The 13,216-nt window shown below is 43.6% G+C and overlaps 1 long non-coding RNA gene across 1 annotated transcript in view; it reads left to right on the top strand.

Moving 5' to 3' along the window:
- The window catches only part of LOC118092001 (uncharacterized), a 43,418-nt gene that overhangs the window by 29,226 nt on the left and 976 nt on the right, over positions 1-13,216 (top strand). Inside the window, exon 3 of the long non-coding RNA XR_015946366.1 lies at positions 10,515-10,662. This is a non-coding gene — a long non-coding RNA (uncharacterized LOC118092001). The remainder of the gene's footprint in view (positions 1-10,514; positions 10,663-13,216) is intronic.

The following is a 13,216-nucleotide window of genomic DNA, read 5'->3' as shown; positions in this document are numbered from 1 at the left end:
GGATCATCTAGTTCAACCCCCTGCAATGCAGGAATGTGCATCTGCCTCATATGGTGATCGGACCTGCAACCTTGGAACGATCGGCAAGGTCGTACTAGCACAAGGAGAGAGAGAACATTGTGCATTTGTGTGTGCGGAATTGTACCAAAGCAACAACCTGTGAAATACTGACCGTGGACAGCTGGGTACAGTATTTTTAAAAGGGGTAGAAGCAAGGGCTGCTCTAAAAAGTCAGCACAGCCAAGATCAGGGATGAAGAACCTCTGGCCTTTTCAGATGTTGACGGATATCTTCCATCATCCCTGACCATAGGCTGTGCTGGCTGGGCCTTGCATATTATCAGTTCTCAACCAAGTCCATCAAAAACAGAAGCCTCGGGGGAGATCTTTGTCTTCATAGTTCCTTGTCTTTCTTGATCAGAGGTGTCTTTCCTACTGGGGCTACCGGCGCAATGCGCCAGGGCGCTGGCCTCTCAGGGGCGCCCCAGCAAGTGGGGGAGCTGCGCAGCTTTGCCGGCGGCAGGAGTTCTGGAGGGCACAATGGAAGAGGTGGAGGCTGGATGCTGCGCCTCCCAGCATCAGCTCGCCGCCCTCGTCCGCCTTCTCCATGCTGTGCCTTTAAGCCCAGGGAAATGCAACGGGGGGGGGAAGCCAAGGGGGGCTCGGACAGCCCACACAGCTGCCATTTAGGCGTTGCAGCCTCTCCGATGGGGCCATGGCAGGGATCTCGAGAGGGGCGGGCAGGCCGAGCCAGGAAGGTCAGCAGCAGCCGTGCGCATCTTAAAGGGGAAGAGCACACGCACGAGCTGGAAAGAATCGCTCCCTTTCTCCGCTCATGCGCCTGCTGCTGCTGCCCAAGGATCTCCCTTCCTGATCCTTCAGTGGGAAGAGCCAGGCTGCTTCCCCCCACCCCACCGACCCCACCCACTTCTAAGAGGGCCTTGGGGAGGATTACTTGGGTGCAGGGGGAAGGGGTCCCGGGGGAAGCCTTGTTAGTCTGTTGCAGCAGAAACACGAGTGTATTGCGGCGCTTGTTTTAGAAACATCAGGAATGTGCCTCTGTGGATCAGGCATATATCCCAGGCGTTAAAATGTGGGGGTGGGGGGTGCCCAGGGATCCTTGCACCACAGCACCAGATAAGCTTAAGAGAGCCCTGTTCTTGATTGTGCAATAATAATAATAATAATAATAATAATAATAATAATAATAACAACAGTAGGGCATTACTAATAGGTGGTAATGAATGTTGCCCATAACAGATCACGGTAATGAGGGATTACGAAAGAAGTTCGCAGGAAGATGTGGCACAAGCCCCTCCTACAACTTGAGGAACTCTGCAGGTTATCATCTTGTGCACTAGTTCATTATATTGTACCATTTGTTTTTAACCTTGGCTTGTCCCTAAGACATCTGCTCTGCTGTGATTAATAATGCTGATAGAAATAAATTGTTGAAGGGCAGTGCTGCATTGCATGACTAATTACCCTCCTAAATTATGTGTTCATAAATGGGCTTTTTTAATATTAAAAAACACATGCACCGTGATCCACACATACAGAGAGAGATAAATGAAACCTTGCTAAACTGCCAAAATTCAGAGCAGCAGCAGCAGCAGCACACTTGCCGAGGTGACTTTACAATGGGAGTCCTTCACTTTTTTCCACATACAGTGGTACCTCTACTTATGAATTTAATGCGTTTCGAATGCACATTCGTAAGTTGAAAAAAAATGGTAAGTCAAATCCCATAGGAATGCATTGAGAGAAAAAATTCGTAAGTCGAAGCAACCCTATCTAAAAATTCATAAGTAGAAAAAATCCTATCTAAACAGCATCCAAGATGGCGGATGGAGCTCCATTCGTAAGTAGAAACATTTGTAAGTCGAGTCATTCGTAAGTAGAGGTACCACTGTACACTTTTTTAAACCATACACTGCCCTTCATTCAGCCTGGGTATTATTCCCTATCTTCCAAGGTGAAAAAGAGTACCTTCATAATCAGAATGAGAAAGAATAGGTGGAACACAATTTTGTATTGTTTCACGTTCCTGCCAGGAAGTATTTTGTTGAGCAAAGCTAGGCTACCAATTTTAATGGACAGAAACTGGGGGACCCAGAGGAGTGTGTGTCAATAAATAATTGCTAAATTCTTCCATAAAGCATAAGACCTCCAGGGTTAGATGAATACGCTCCTATGCTCCTAGCCTTGAATCTCAGCATGTCAGCACTACCCTCCATTTGTCCTGTAGCAGAAGCCTTCAATGTTTCCAGACCCAGGGTACACTTTTAGACATGCATTTGGTGCCCCCACAGGAGGCAGTGATGGTCACCAACCTATAGCAGATGACTTTAGAAGAGGATTAGGAAATTCATGGAGGATAGGACTACTGGGCACGAGGGCTATGCTCTGCCTCCACAGCTGGAAGCAACAATGCTTCTGAAAACTAGTTGCTGGAAACCACAGGAGGGGAAAGTGCTCTTGGTTCGAACCCTGCTTGCATTTGGTTGGCCACTGTGACAACAGGCTGCTGGATTAGATGGGTCACTGTCCGCTGAAGTCCAGTGCCCCATCCCACTAAGTGGAAACACATCACAAAAAAAGAGGACGGAGGAGGTTTGCATGAAATTGGCATATGCTAATTCACAGGCTATAGATGAAAATTGTGAAATAATTGTTCTAATTAACAAAGAAATGCAACATATCTCACCATAGTGGGGGGAACCTAGACCCATATGCTTGCCCAGTCTGCTGTACAGAGGCTAACTATCAGTGAATAAACTTCAAAATCACTGATCTCCTTTGTCTTTAAACTGTACTTGGATCAGTAGCCTTTTAAACAGAGGACGGCCCTCTGTAAAGTAGGCCACCTGGCTGCCGAGGCTTGGGGTTAGGTGAGTGTTAAGCCCAAGATCTGAGTGTATGGGATATATTTTTGAGGGGGGTTGGGAATGGAGTCAGAGGCCCCTCATAAACAGAAGGCTGAATATGAACAAAGAAGAAACAACTCTCCAAACTAAGCAGTAAAGCTCAGTGGGTGTAAATCTATTTAGGTGAATGGGGCTCTGCCCCACCAAATAGTCTGCCAGCAGCCTGCCCCACCTGCCTGCCTTCTGACTTCCGACAGCCTGTCAGCTTCCTCCTCCTTAGCCTCGGGCGATGTAGTCGGTGGCAGCTTGAAACGCAGAGGTTGTTTCCCCTGCTGTTCTGTTTTTGTATACAGCGTTGTTTTTGTATCAGCAATTCCTGTTACTATTTTCATTGTTGATTGTTTTATATATATAGTTAAGTTTCTTCAAGATGTCTTATGGGAAGCAGTTCATAAATGGAAATAAATAAATAGAATCTCATTTGGCCCCACCCAACTTTTGCCTCAGAATCCACCCCCCCCCCCAGAATATGGCTTCTGGAATCCAGTTGCCCATAAAAGAATGCAAGCCTTTGGGTGGAAAAATGTTTCCCTCAGCCCGATTCTACTGTCAACTGTTTTTATTTTCTTGGGAACAGACTGCCCTGTGGTCAGCATTTCAAAAACAGGACAGGCTATCTGTGCAACAATCTGTTTTCTACAGATCACAGTAAGCATCACCGCCATGTGGCCTGGCAGATTGTGCACTCCATGTGGCATGTTGGGTTCTTCACATTCATGCATGTGCATTTCCTTGTTTGTGCATTAGAGATGAAATGCAATTGCCTCGCTCAGGCTGTGTACACCCTGTTGCTTCAAAGCACATTTGAAACATATTCTTCTCCTTCTCCTCAAAGAATTCTGGCCACTGAACGTTACCCTTCACAAAGTTACAGTTCCTAGCAACCCTTAAGAAACCACAGTCCCGGAATTCTTTGGGGGCGGGGGAATGTGCTTTAAAGTTATAGTGTGTGTACACAGCCTCAAAGACTTAGTTTCTAGAGATGCTGGAGAGGGAACTGAACTTTGAGGAATGGCCATTCTAGCCAAGGATCGCTAACAGCATTGGGACAAGGATCCTCAAAATGGAAAAATTGAGTTGTTTACGGGAGACGGCCCCTGCAAAGTAGGGCGGGCCAATTGGTGGAAATGTTCAGTTGGCATCCTTGCTGGTTCCAAGAAGCAGAATATGTGAACTGCAGACATGCATTGTTTAAAAGGAGGCGAGTGTCTAAGTGGACAATCCACCCTGCTTTGTCTCCTAGCCCCAAATATTCTTGCTTAAGCGAATTGAAGGAGAAGAACAGGAGCTCGTAACCGCAAGCCAAGCTTTCAAAAACAACAACTTGGATTTCTCTTCCCAGCGAACTGCTGTACAATGCGGTACCCATTTCTAACTCTGTAAAAAAAAAATCCCCTCTCTGCATTTGCTGCCCCCTCTCTTTAGCCATATGCAGTTGTTTTTAATTCTTATGCCCCTCTATCCCCCAGTCTTCCCACATTGAACAGGAAGGTCTGGTTGCTGCCTATCTCCAGGAAGGAGCTGCAAAATTGTTTTCAGCCATAAACTGATTGGCCAGGGCAATGCTGGCACCTGCTGTTCCTATTGCAGTTGCTGCTGGTTTTCTCCTACCTGGAGAGTCCACCTCTCTTAGCCCTTCTGGTCCTTAGGAGTGTGATGGGCAGGTCCCACCTTGGTAGGCTGGTGTGCCTCTTTGGGATGAGGGGTTGGGTGGGGTTGGACAGCGCATTGTAGATGGAAAATAGACAAGGAAGAAGAAGAAGGGAATCCCTATAGGCATTTGTTATTAGTAGTGCTGTATTTCATTGTGGGCTGGGGAAATGTTAGCTGAGCACTGTAGCTGATGACAATTGCTGCTTTGCTACTTTTTGTGCTCCCGTAGTAGGAGACTCCTGAAAACCCATCTGGCTTTTATTGATCTGCTGTTTTTAATCTCCGGATAACTTGTTTCTTGGAGTCTGTGTTGCTGACACAGATAGATGATTCTACTATAATTAGAACTACTGAATGAGATACTCCTCCCCACCCACACCCCGACTTTGGCACTATGTTAGAGAGAGGGGGGGGGAAACTGCTGCTAGCCCCTCCACCTCATTTAAACTAGATGGGATGATTGTAAGAAATCCAGCCTTTCTTTAAATTATTGAGATTTGATTACTCCGGGAACGAGAACCGAAATTCAGATCTTTCAACATACATTGGGAAACTCTGCTGTTAGGCTTTTATCTGCAGCAGATCGGAGCTTTGGGGCCGAGTAGCTTAAGGAAAATGGTAGGTTGGACGGAAAAAGAGGGAGAATGACAATGACATCCCTCCGTATCCTAATCCCAAACTGAGGAATTGCTTTCCTGGAATTCAAACATTCCATTAAACTTTACTATTAAAATAGATGCCGGGGGGGGGCATTTTTTGCACCAGTGGGGTATCCATTGGAGCACTCAGTATTTTTTCCTAGAAAAACTCATTTTAAAATTATTTATTATTTGTTTGTTTTTTAATCGCCACATTTTATGGGGGAGGTGTTAGTGGGTCACAAGACAGTTGGACATCATAGTATCACAGTGGGGGACCTAAAGGAACAGTCAGTCTATATATTTGAATGACACTGTTGTGCTCAAATTCATTAGTAACTCAGAAACTGTGGAACTACAGTATGCCTCAGTTGTCAATGGGAGTGGTTATTTAATACAGTATTTTATTTATAAGCCCAGCTTTCACCCCAGAAACTCAGGGAAGTGTGCCTGGTTCCCCGATCCTCATTTGATCCTCACAACATCCCTGAGTGAGGGTTTGAACCTAGGATTCCTAAATCCTAACCTGATATTCTGATCACTGCACCATGCAGAAAACACACTACTGAAAATAATTGTCTTTATTTAAGTGCTTGTTTACTCTGTTCATCTTGCTATGCTTCATGCATATTCAGGATTGAAGCGGGGAAGACTATTTTCTGGGTTATTTCCTACATTCTCACATGTTCTCCTACGATAGCATAGCAGAAATACTAAGCGCTATCCAGAGGTCATTTCTTACCACCCTGATAATGAGAAGTGTCTGCAGTAATCAAAACATTCATAAACACCCTGGTCTTACTGCAACTGAATTAATATTGGCTTCCCTTATGTGTTCCTGGCTTACACTGAAAGGTCCCTATGTCTCCAACGGGCAAAATGTTACTAAGGAGGTGAAAAAATGACTTGCAAATGCTAATGAGCAAATAAAAGTTCTGTCAACTCTTCCAGGAAGGAAACAAAATTAAAGCTTTCCCTAAACACGATCGCAGTTGACAAAACGCTGGATGTTTAGGTGCCAATTATAGCTCTTTCAGAAACTCTCAGCTCTTGTCATAACACATGCCATAAACAAGGACAGATTTAGAGGTTCTTCTTGACAGTTATGTGTAGGATGTTGACAGTTGACTGTTAAATTTCAAGTGCAGGGGAAAATTTCCCTCCCTATAGATCTTCGCTTGTTTATTATGAGGGTGTTTTCTTTGCGAGCTCAATCATACATTCGCTGCCTCACGTTCTCAGCGCTTGACATTTCCATTTAACTTTCTTTTTCCCTCGCATGACAATCACTGAAGTGTAGATGGAGGTAAATGCAACCTCCAGTACACTCAAGGGGTGTGAGAATTTCAAAACTTCAGGGTGTTTTCTTCACTTTTCCTTTTGAATATTTAGATTTAGATTTAGATAAAAAATACCCAATTATATATGGGTGGTTACATCAGAAGAAAGCAAATATATGTATTTGACATTATAATGAAAGAAGCTTTGTCAGGAATCTGAAGCTGGGATAATAGACTAGTTCTTTGAGATGCTTTAAGATCTCCAACTATACTTATCATCATCATCATCATTATTTTAATGATTATTATTAACAACTAATGAACCATTAGTAACTTCAACAGATAATGCCTGTAGAGATGAACAGGGAGTATCCCCCCCCCCTGCACAAAATGTTCACTGTGTGTGTGTGTGTGTGTGTGTGTGTGTGTGTGGTGTGTGGTGTGTGTCTTATTATGGAGGCATAACGACCAACAAATTACCGGTACTCCTTTACCGCATGTAACGTATTAAGAGAAAACATGATGAAAATGATGTATAGATGGTATCTTACACCGGTAAAGTTAGCTAAGATTTATCATAAACAAGACAATAAATGCTGGAAATGCAATAAACAAGAAGGAACCTTCTATCACATGTGGTGGACCTGTCCCAAAGTAAAGGACTTCTGGGAAATGATTTATAATGAGCTAAAAAAAGTGTTTAAAAACACGTTTGTTAAGAAACCAGAAGCCTTTTTACTTGGAATAGTTAGTGATGAACTACCTAGAAAAGATGTTACTTTCTTTTTGTATGCTACAACAGCAGCAAGAATTTTATTAGCTAAGAATTGGAAAAAAGAAGAAATGCCAACAGTGGATGAGTGGCAGAAGAAGACCATAGAATATATGGAACTGGCTGAGCTAACCAGGAGACTCCGAGATCAGAGGGAAGAAGCAGTGGAAGAAGATTGGAAGAAATTTAAAGCTTATTTAAAGAACAAACGTATTGTTAAATAGTTAATATTGAGGTTAAGAAGGTATAGAGAGATTGTATGTAGATTGTTAAATGTTGAGATTTAGAGATGTATAGATTAATAATGTTAATAACTCATGAAATAAATGATAAGTTCATAAAATAAGTTTAAAGGTTTAGAATTAAGGTTAAGTTAAAGTTAACTGAGTTAAGGATTTAGAGTTAGAAACTACTAAAATAAAGTTTTACAATGTAACGCAGTGGAAGGAGGAAAGAGGAAGTCGATAACTAGATTAATACTAAGAATTTTTATGTAACAAAATATTTTTGGTTTGTTGTGTTTCTTTTTTGTATTGTACCTTTTTTGTACTGTATTGTATTTTTCTGCATTTTTCTGCATTTTCCTGTATTTTTTCTCATCTTTTTTGTGTAATTTGCATTTGGATTTTGTATTAGGAAATGGATCGATTGTTTTTGTTCTTTTACCTTTAAAATTTTTAATAAATCTATAAAAACAAATTACCGGTACTCCTTCTTGGTTTCCCTGGATCTTCCTGTATACCACACCGCCTTTTCTGTGGAGATTTGTCTGGCACTCTCCTCCTGACAGAAATAGAAAGCATTTTTATTTCTAAAAGGCATTTAATGTCCAGCTCTGCTGCTGTTTTTAGTTATTTTACGATCTGCTTTTTTAAGGTCGGCTGGTTTTTTGTTTGTTTTGTTTTGTTTTACAGTATTGTATATTTATTTCCTGAACGCTGGAATGAGAATGCAACACTTCTCCAGATGTTGTTAGACTACAATTGCCTACCAACCATGCTGCCGGGGGCCCCATACCTGCCAAGTCCTGGACGGAAAAATCCGGGATTGGCAGCCGCGTGACACCGCAAGTTGCATGACCGGAAACGCGTAAAAGCGACTTGCGGTGCCGGCGCCGCCATTTTCTGGTGCCCATAGAAGGGCAAAGCGCCACCGGAAGTTGCGTCTACGCGTTTCCGGACATGCGTAGAAGCGACTTCTTGGGTCTGTCGCCGCCATTTTCTGGTGCCCATAGAAGGGCAAAGCGGCACCAGAAAATTGGCCGCCGGCAGGAGCGGATTTAAGGGAGAATAACGGGATAATAACCGATATGGGAGACCGCCGTGAAACGGTAGGAAAAAACGGGATACTTGGCAGCTATGCCTGGGGCTGATGGGAGTTGAAGTTCAATACAGCTGAGAGCAGGGATGAGGAACATGTCCAGATGTTGTTGGACTCCAATTCCTATCAGCCCTAGCCAGCATGGCCAGTGGTCAGGGATGATGGGAGTTGTAGTCTTAATGACATCTAGAGATCCTCAGGTTCACCACCCCTGATTGAGAGGTCCTCAGGTTCCGCGTCCCTACCTATACATATAATTGCATTTAAATCCCTTTTTGTAAGATGCTAAGGGTACTTAATGATAGAAGAGCAGTGTTCATAGGTGTGGATATGCAACAACAATAATTAGAAATACCCCAGTAATGTCTTCAGGTCTGCCTTGATAATAGATGTTGTTGTTCTTGTTTAGTCGTTTAGTCGTGTCCGACTCTTCGTGACCCCATGGACCATAGCATGCCAGGCACTCCTGTCTTCCACTGCCTCCCGCAGTTTGGCCAAACTCATGTTCGTAGCTTCGAGAACACTGTCCAACCATCTCGTCCTCTGTCGTCCCCTTCTCCTAGTGCCCTCCATCTTTCCCAACATCAGGGTCTTTTCCAGGGAGTCTTCTCTTCTCATGTGGTGGCCAAAGTATTGGAGCCTCAGCTTCACGATCTGTCCTTCCAGTGAGCACTCAGGGCTGATTTCCTTCAGAATGGATAGGTAGTATGATCCAAATACACATACACGTGGTGCTCCTGAGAAGAACAGAAGTGTGTGTGTGTGTTTTAAATCAACAGGAGAAGGGTGGGTGGGGGACACACCAAATAAAGGTGAATAATTTCTCATAGGCTTTCTAACCAGCAGGGAAAAGGTGGACAAAGCAATCTTCAAGGAGGTATCAAGGACATCTAAAGCTCATAAACACAGGACCCTGGGATATAACTACACAGATGTTTGTTGAGCTAAGAACATAGCTAAATATAGAATATACATAAAGTTACTGACCTGTATAGAGGACATTTAGCACACAAAAACTAGGGAAATGACTGGTATGTGTTTTAGTAATCTTTACTCAAAATGTTTTGAGACTGGACAGGATAAGAGATTATATAAATTAGGGGTGTGTTTTGGCCCAAAGGGGGTGAATTAGGGTGATTTGGGGTATTTTTTCATGTTACTTAGATTGTACTGTTAACAAGGCATGTCAAGGAGAGTCACAGGGTGCCCAAACTTCTTAATAGCTCTGTTGACTCAGTTTTTCGCATAAGTGAAGCACAAGATCACTGCCTTGCTGCTTTTTTATTTTCTAAGAAATGAAACCAAGCTGAGTGTGGAAAGTCTGCCCTTATGGGAGAACCACTGAGCCTGTGTTTCTAAAATGTGAGTCTTCCCAATCAGGCTCAAAATACTTGGCATTTGGGAAAGTAAAACACATGAATTGGAACTGCATGGCACAGTGCACACATTTTTTGTTACTTTCTAATTGAGTGGCCCAGAACACATTATATAACAAGCAAAAGGGATGCACTTCCCTTGAGCATTAAAGATCATGAAATATTCAGTAATATTTATGAAGTTCTGGCTCAATTCTGTCAAGTCCCTGAATTTTGAATGGAGCAGTTAGCATTTTTGGTTGTGTTTTAACCAGTTCACAATGGCACAGAACAGCTTCCTTTCTTATATTAACAACCCTGTACTTAGGGCTATTAACTCACCAAGAAACTTGCCTGGCTCTTTCAGCAATGGAATCCTTGCGGGATCCAGGAATCAGAAGGGACTCAGGCATACAGCCTAACCCTCCATCCCCAACTAACAATGTTATGCATGCAAACTTTTTGCTCCAACCATGCCAGCCACCCCTCTCTCCCCACCTCCCACAGATCCTCCTGCAAGCAGCCTGCATGGAGAAATGGCCATGTGCTTTATAGTACTTTCCTTTGTAGGGCTGTCAGGTGTCTGGTTCAAGTCCAGTTGAAAGATAAAGAACCCTAAGAAGCAGGAGCCTTGAATTAGTCCACCAACAGTTAAGCGGCTGGAGAACAGACTGACCAGGGGCACACTGGCCACCTGGTCACAGTCTTCTGCACTATGGTGAGATGCACTGTTTTTCTATTTAGATCATGGGTACGCAACCTAAGGCCCGGGGGCCGGATCTGGCACAATCGCCTTCTAAATCCGGCCTGCAGACGGTCCGGGAATCGGCGTGTTTTTACATGAGTAGAATGTGACCTTTTATTTAAAATGCATCTCTGGGTTATTTGTGGGGCCTGGTGCTTTTGCATGAGTAGAATGTGTGCTTTTATTTAAAATGCATTTCTGGGTTATTTGTGGGGCATAGGAATTCCTTTACCCCCCCCTTCAAAATATAGTCCAGGCCCCCCCCACAAGGTCTGAGGGACAGTGGACCAGCCCCCTGCTGAAAAAGTTTGCTGACCCCTGATTTAGATGATAGTAATTGTTTCTAAGTGTTATTTATGTTTCTAAGTATTTATTTAGACAGTGTCATTTAGCTAGAGAGATAAATGAGTGTATGCAAATTGGTAACATTTTTTCTTTTTTTGTGATGTGCAAAGGGCCGCTTTTCAGGCAGGTCCTCAACAGTTACTTCTCCTATTGCCCCAAAATGATAGTGTGTGCAAACATCCTAGGTCAAATTGGCTTGTAGCAGCAGTGGGACCACCTCATCTGCAAGCTGCCTTTGTGAAGGCAACGTGGTGTCCCCCTTCCAATGCACTGCAATTCTGGTCATCCCTCAACACGGGCCATGCTGGCAGTGGATGATGGGAGCTAGAGTCCAATGGCGTCTGGAGGGCACAAGATTAGATACCCCAATCTTGGGAATGAGTAGGTCACTCCATGAGCTTAATCTGTGAAATGACTCACAGGTAGAACCTCTGGATACTTGCTTGTTAGGAAATTTTTCAGCTTTTGGGGGAATGGGTACAATGGGTAAACCTAGCTGCCCTCCCCCACCTTTGCCCAGCCATTTCTGTTTCACAGTCATCTCAGATGCCGGGTGAATTGTGTGCCAGGATCTTAGGCTAACCTCTTCAGATAGACACCCTAGACATCTGCAGAGATGGTTGAGGTGTCTGTAAGTGTACAGATCAGAGAAGAAATATAGTTGAAAGCTCATATGGCGAAAAGGTTTGTGCTGAGGTGAAAAGGAGGAGGAATCTGCTCCACAGACTTATATAATGGGAAAATATGATCATAGCATTGGAAACAAAAAGCTGCTTTTAGCACTGCTTTCTGAATTGGCTGAAGAAAAGAAATATAGTTCTTCTTGGAATTCCATTTTGAAAATATTGAGAATCCAATTGCATTTCACATCCCATTTAGTCCAGAATAGGCAATGGGCTCCCAGCTAACAGTGAAAATAGTCACCTAGAAAGAGCTTTATGTTTTCATATATTTTTACTATTGCTTTTGAGCGGAATGGAAGGAGTTTAAAGTTTTCAAGGTTCAAAAATCACTAGTCTGTATTCCCTCCTGCTTCATCTAACACAGAAATAGCTTTGATGAAGTCGCTTTACAGCCAAGTGATGCAATACAGAGCTGTATAAAATGACATCAAGCTATGTTCTTAACCTGCAGGGTGTAGCATAACATTTGCACCATGCTTTAGCACAAGCAATGAGATAATTTTACTGCCTATAACATCAGCAATCAAATGGTAGTTTTTGATCCAGTTTAACAGAACATGCATGTTATCTGCAGCATCCAATGCATCTCGTGAGAATCTCACAGAAACTGGAGGCGTTCAGCCCATCCAAGATATGCAGCATCTGTGTATCAGTGTTAATTTTATTGTAGAAGAAGATGCTACCTATTGATTAAAGCTGAATGGGAGCTCTGTGACCTGGAACATTCAATAAATTGGAAAAATGGCCTCAGGTGGAAGATATAATTTATTGTGGGTGAGCCATAAAGGCCACCTCGCTTGTTACTCCCAGGGAGGAATGAAATAAAAAAGACTTAAGTAACTGCTCACCCAGCACAATAGATACTGGCAGCACTGCAGCAATTTAGACTTCCTACTTTGCTGTTCATCAGGATAATTGCTGGGAGCTGTCAAGGCTGGAACTGAGGACCCATGGGCTCTATATGCATGGCCATGTGCTGAGCCAACAGGGCTACAAGTTGGAGCATCTTGCTAGGCAGTGGAGATTGCAACACTTGGGGCTTCATAGCTTAGGGAAACAGCTGACGGAGGAGGCAACAGAAGTATGTAAGATTATGCATGGCAATGTTGTCATGAGTCCCATGGAGCTGTTATGGGAGGATCCCAAAGGTGTGGATTCAGAGATCAGGGCATTTCAGGTAGAGGACCTGAGGGGGATGAAAGTTGTGGGATGAGAAATGTGGCACTGGTGTCTCAAGAAGGGTTGGAGCTGGTGGAGCGGTGAACAGGAGGGTCAGGAGCTGGATCCTGGGGAAGGTTCAAGTGGGTTGTCAGAAGCTGCTTCGCCCCTGTGATCTCAGACACTTCTAAAGGGCTGTTGCAGCTGCCAATAAGGCCTTCAGAAGACATCTCAGAGGAGTCAGAGCAGATGTTAAGAGGAGAAATGGTTGTGGGCAGGGATACAATAATGGGATATGAGGCAAGGCATGGAGAAATTTTAAGGTTAAGACAAGAAAATAT

The sequence above is a fragment of the Zootoca vivipara genome, chromosome 11, assembly GCF_965207765.1.
Source record: "Zootoca vivipara chromosome 11, rZooViv2.hap1.1, whole genome shotgun sequence".
Taxonomy (NCBI): Eukaryota; Metazoa; Chordata; class Lepidosauria; order Squamata; family Lacertidae; genus Zootoca; species Zootoca vivipara.
Note: the sequence above shows the minus strand (reverse complement) of the source record. Positions and strands in the feature narration are given on the sequence as shown.